General features: G+C 50.3%; 1 protein-coding gene across 1 annotated transcript in view; it reads left to right on the top strand.

Moving 5' to 3' along the window:
- Map6 (microtubule associated protein 6) overlaps nucleotides 1-6,087 on the top strand; it is a 71,403-nt gene that overhangs the window by 42,252 nt on the left and 23,064 nt on the right. The gene's annotated exons all lie outside the window — the stretch shown is intronic.

Below are 6,087 nucleotides of genomic sequence, written 5' to 3'. Positions count from 1 at the left end.
CAGAGCATGACCTCTCTCCATGAACTTGATGCCACAGCTCTCCTGAGTGCTTGAACTTCAGTGCTGGGCTCACACCATTGCTTTCTGCCTTGCTGAGGTAAAACAAGAGGATTTTAAACCCCTTTTGGGAAGAAAAATTTGGGATTGGGGTTTGCATTTGAATCTATTGCTGTATAACAAATTGCTTCAAAATTTAGCAACTTCTTACAATAAGTATTTATTATCCCATACAATTTCTGAAGTTCAGAGATCAGGAATGGCTTGTCAGGGTGGGTGGAGCTCAGGGTCTCTCATGAGATCACATGAAGGCTTGCCTGAGCCTAGTCCTCTTCTAAGATTGCTCACTTCCATGGCTTTTGGCAGGAGGCCTCAGTCCCTCCCTACATGGACCTTTCACAGCTTGCTGTCCCCTGAGAGAAGACAAGGACAAGCCTATAATGCCTTAAATGGCCCACTCTTAGAAGTTATGTGCCCCAATTCTGCCATATTCTGTTTGTTAGAGTGAGTCACCAACTCTAACCTCATCCAGGGGAGGACATCAAGATCTAAGGTAGGAGTGCCAAAGAGCTCAGGACATACTGTAGGAAGTGATGCCATGATATGCTTGTGTAGCAATTTTCCACTGTCCCCCTGGGGTGGCCCAGGGGCTTCCTGTTCAGACATTCAGAGGAGAGAGAAGCAGCATTCAGAAGGTCCAGAAGCAGCATCCCTGTCCTAGCATGGGGAGGATTACTTGGGAAAGAAAGAGTTGTGAAAGAACAGAACGGAGGCCAATCTTTCATTTCTAATTTGAAAAGCCCTAGCATTTACAATAAACAATGAACTAGAATTACACAAGGAGCAGGCTTTAGTGCCGTGAGTCAAGTGGAGGCCTTACCCTCAGCAACTGCAAGGAATGGAGGGAAAGAAGATGACTCAGGTGACCTTCTGGGAGCTAGAACATGGCAAGTGCCACAGATAGAAGCAGGCCAGAGAAGGATGCCTAATGCAGCCAGGGGGGCTGATTTCAGCCCAGGGATTGGGGGAAACCCCTGGAGGGAAGAGCACAGGAGGCAGGTGGCATTGTGTTTCAGTAGTGGAGGTGTGGAGAAGAGAGCATGGCAGGTCCAGAAGCAGCATGAGTGACACTCAGTGGTAGGGAAGGGCAGCAGCATGCAGTGTTCTTTCCAGCAAAATGGATGACATGCAGCTACCAAAAAGTGCTGGTGCGAGAATTAGGTAAGATGATGCATCTAGAACTCTGCCCAGCACCTGGCACACAGAAAATGCCCACTAAATGACTGACAGAGATAAAGAAGGCTGGAAGAGTAACATGGGGCCAACTCACAAAGCTCTGCATGCCATCCTGAGGAATCATAGCATGGGGGAACTAGAAGGAGCCAGAGCTTGCACCTCATCCTGGAGTATCACCACAGATTTTCTCAGGACACATGAGCCATTGAGGAGTCTGCAGTGCTCATCCACTGGGGACCCTCCTCTGTCCCTGCAGGATCATGTAGGAAATAAATCAGGCATCAAGCCACAGACAGCAGGATCCAGCCGTGGATCTGTTGTGGAGGGGACAGTGGGCCTTTGGTCATGCAGTTAGAGACCAAAACATCCTAGTGGCTTCACACACCGTGATACAAGAAAGCTTGGCATGAGGAACATCTCTAGGATGCCAGCATTAGCAGCCTGCAGATATGGGGCCCTCCTGATATGCCTAGAGCCTCCCTGTGGTGTGCATCCAGACTGGCTGAAAGGAAGTTCTTTCTTGTGATTGTCGCAGAGAGTTAAGGTGGCCATGAGTCTAAAGGACCCTAAGACAAACCTGGGCTACATGTCAGCCTCCAGGTGTTGGATGGTGGAAGGGTCATAGGTTTCAGAGTGAGGCATTGGTATGCCACCAAAGAACAAGTGTCTGCCCCACAAAGAGCTCAGGAGGAGGTGACATTACCTGAACAGAGAGGAAAGAAGACAATAGCTACTTCCATTCACTGCCCACTGAATGCCAAGCCTTTCAAACCTCTGAACACGTAAGAAAGCCTGCATGGCAGCCCGTGCCATGGGAAGAGGCCTGGCAGGACAGGCAGGAAGGGGGGCCCAGTCCAGCCCAGCTCTATCTCTCTGCAGTCTGATTCAGAAGGACCTCTCTTCATAGCCATGCAAGGGAGGTTGGACCCCAAAGTAGGATTCTGTTCTGGATTTTCTACTAAGTATCTTATCCTTTAAAAAGATGAAATGAATGGGGCTGGGGATGTGGCTCAAGCGGTAGCGCGCCCACCTGGCATGCGTGCGGCCCGGGTTCGATCCTCAGCACCACATACAAACAATGATGTTGTGTCTGCTGAAAACTAAAAAATAAAAAAAAATTTAAAAATTCAAAAAAAAAAAAAAAGATGAAATGAACTCATGAAAGAATTAAAGAATGACATGCAGTTGCATAGTAACCACAAAGTTAGCCGGTAGAGTCGATGAACCAGGAGCCAAGAGGGTGGGAATCTTTGGGTTGAGTAACCCAGGAAGGCTTCCTGGAAGAGGAGAACCCTGAGCTGGGCCTGAAAGAATCATTACAACGGGGGCTTCTGATAATAGGACACCATCCCTAGAGAAACAGTGCTGCCTTGCCCAGAAACCCTCAGTGGCTCCCCGGGCCTTCCACCTACATCCACACAAGGCATTCCAGGCCCTCACCTGGTCACCTTGAGGAAGACCCCTACCCCCCACATCCTGAGCAGCCCCCCATCTGTTTGCTCTCTGAACTTGCCATGCAGACCCAGACTGGTTCGCGAACCCCCCACGTCTACTCCTTCACCTTTACCTTCAGTGCTCTTCTCCCCGGTCTTCGTCGCCCTTCAGAATTAAGCATTCTTCTTCCTCTCTCCTTCTGAGCTCTGCTCCATTTGCTTCCTTCTGCCTTTTTTAGGATCACACATGGACAGGTCCTGACTCACTAAGTGATAGACGCCAACCGCGGCTTACTCATCCCTGTGGGACACGTGCCACGCCCATGACTGGTGTTTGGCAAATGCCAAATGAATGGATGAATGAATAAATGAATGATGGGGTATAAATGTGGTTATATAGGCAAAGGGGGCTGTGGTGCAAGGGACACGAACTCTCGGCAAGAGGCACTAGGCATAACTCACCTGTGAGTGGGGTCCACATGGTCTTGGTCAAGACTCTCAGGGCTGGAGGAGCTCAGGAGTCACCTCGCCCAGCCTGTGTCATCCCACCCTCCATAGCAATGTGGACAGCAGGCTAGGCACTGAACAAGCACCTTTGCTGCAGACAGGTGAGCACGGTTGTTCTAGCATACTCCCAACATGCAATGGGAGCGTGTGGGCTGTAGAGTTGACCAACCTGCCTTCACATCCAGCTCTGCTATTTACCAGCTGTGTGGCCTTAGGCAAGCAACTTAACCTCTCTGAGACTTGTTTTATCTCTTTTATTAAGGGGTTTAAGACTAGTTCCTCTTCAAAACTGTAAGAATTACAGAGAATATCAAAACCAAAACCCTTCCGTTTATAAAAGATAATAAGAAATACTAACTTTATTTACTTGTTTACTTTAGGTACCAGGGATTGAATTCTACCATTGAGCCACATCCCCAGCCCTATTTTGTATTTTATTTAGAGATAAGGTCTCACTGAGTTGCTTAGTGCCTCACTTTTGCTGATACTGGCTTTGAACTTGCCATCCTCCTGCCCCAGCCTCCTGAGTTCTGGGATTACAGGTGTGCGCCACTGCACCCAGCCTAATTTTATTTTTTTAATTTATTTTTTAGTCGTATATGGACACAATGCCTTTATTTATTTTTATGTGGTGCTGAGGATCGAACTCACACATGCTAGGCAAGTGCTTTACACTGAGCTACAGCCCCAGCCCCCTAACTTTATTTTTATGACATATGACTAGTTGTTGCATGTGGCTGGAGGAGGTTTTAAGGAGAATTTGAAGAAAGTTCTAAGAAATGGAGTTTGGGCTTAAACCTGACAGTCTGTCATAACTACAGTGGACCTATCATGGGATGCATTAACAAGGTCTCATCTGATGTACCAAATTTGTTCAAGATCAGGGTCACTACTCCCCTCCCCCACCCCCTCCATGGGTGGGGTCCACGTCCCATGGATGATGTTCACAAGTGAGACACTTGCCAGCTCACCCACTGCAGAGATGCATGGAGCGGCAGAGGCCGGCCAGTGGGAGATGACCCAGAAATGTGCTGAGGGACAGTACATACCTATCTCAGTCCTAGTTCTGGAAGCAGGTAGGGGTAGAAGCATAGAATCTGGGTTTCTGCCATCATCTACTGAGAATAGGTTGGGACTGGTTTGGCACAGGCAGTGCCAACTCTTAGGGGCTTATCTAATGGAAAGGGCTTCAGCTCTAAAGGGTGGGAAGACCTGAGCTTTGGTAGGTAACTATGGCTGGTGCTCTGCATTCCTGGGGGCCAGCCCCAGGCCTGTGTGTAGAGCCACCGGGTTCCTAAGTCTAATCATGACAGCCAACTGAACCTGAAGAAGGTGGAGAGAGAGGAGGAGAGGTGAGGAAAGGACCAAAAGAAGCCCTGATGCCTGACGAGGTGGGTGCTGTTGACAGAATCAGGAGGGTCTCAGTTCCCATCCCATGCTCCTCCCAGTTGCCCATCTTGGTGAGTGGCATACCCCCAAGCCAAAGTTCTTGCACCTCCCCAGATTCATCCAGGCCCCGCACTTCCCACGGTTCATGCCCAGTTGCCATCTCAACTCAGTGTCCTTCTTCGGTCCCCTCTGCCACTTCCTGGTTCAGGCCCACACATCCCTCCTGACTTCCACACGGCCCCCAGCTGGGTCCCACTTCTACTCTCTCCCACAGTCCACCACGCACACCACTGCCAAAGTGCTCTTCCAAAATTGGATCTGGCCATACTCACCCTTGGCTGGGACTCATTGGCAACTTCATGTTACAAGGCAGACCCTCCCCTTAGCATGGCCAGCGGGACCTCCATGCTGACTAGGCTCCTTGCTCTTCCACGTCAAATGGGAACCCAGCCACCCACACTGCCCACAGGCTCCCGTGCTACTCAGGAGCCTCTGGAAATGCTGCTCGATCTGTCTGGAACCCACCTTTTGGCCAACCCCCTGCCAGCCACTCTAACTCTGCTCCAGAAAGCTCCCCCTGACTCCCAGGCTGGGGTGGGAGCTCCATGCTCCTCACTCCCTCCTCCTTCATTGCTTTCAGGGTCTTTCCCTGGAGCAACCTCAAGTCCCTCTGCCTCCCACACCTGATGCCCAGGGACTGTTCTGGCCTGTTTAGGCTCCACAGCTCTCAACCTCCTGAAAGGGAGAGCGCAAGCACTCTGGAAATATTTTGTGAATGAGTGGGCAAAGATGAGCAGCGAGGGAACCCTGAAGAAGACAAGTCAGCGAGGAAGACCAGACGGTTGGGATTTAGGGACACTGAGTCGGAGGTGTTGGTTGGGCATCTAGGTGGTGGCCCAGGCTGCACTGGAAACTTAGAGGTAGCAGCCCCTCTCTTCACATAGGAGCCAGTCCTAGAGATATCCAGAGAGCAGGAGGTCAAACCACCAGCTAGAGGCTTAGTGTTGCCAAACTGGTTTTAATAGCTGAGAGCATTAGAGTTAGAAGGACATTCTGGGATGTGGCTAGCCTAATTCTTTTATTTTACAAATGAGAAAACAATGTTCAGTGTGGGAGAGGCCTGGGAGAGGCTTTTCTCTCCTGCAGACCAAAGTCTTTCTGTGGCCCCCTTTCTCTGCACCCTCGAGAAGGAAGTCAGTGAGGGTGAAGGGGCCCTTGGAAGAACCCAACTCTGCAGATTCTTGCACTAGCTACTCCTTATTCATGGCCCCCAAAGGAAGCAGACCCCATCAAGGCCTCAGGGCCCAGAGCTTTGCAGTAAATGGCATACACTTACAGGGAGGACCTCGTCCACCTTCAGGGGCAGCTCTGTTTTCAACACTGTTGGCCATCTCTTCTCCAGCCCTAGGACAGATCAGAAAGGCAGAGAGGGATTGCTGTAAACAGGAAAGCTGACAGGCCGACAGACCAACCAGCAGCGGTTCACACCAGAGCACACGGAGTCTCTCCTAGATTCACACCCAGA

The sequence above is a fragment of the Marmota monax genome, unplaced genomic scaffold (genome assembly GCF_021218885.2).
Source record: "Marmota monax isolate L192 unplaced genomic scaffold, Marmota_monax_Labrador192_F-V1.1 WCK01_AAM20220418_F8-fsc00068, whole genome shotgun sequence".
NCBI classification, from domain to species: Eukaryota; Metazoa; Chordata; class Mammalia; order Rodentia; family Sciuridae; genus Marmota; species Marmota monax.
Note: the sequence above shows the minus strand (reverse complement) of the source record. Positions and strands in the feature narration are given on the sequence as shown.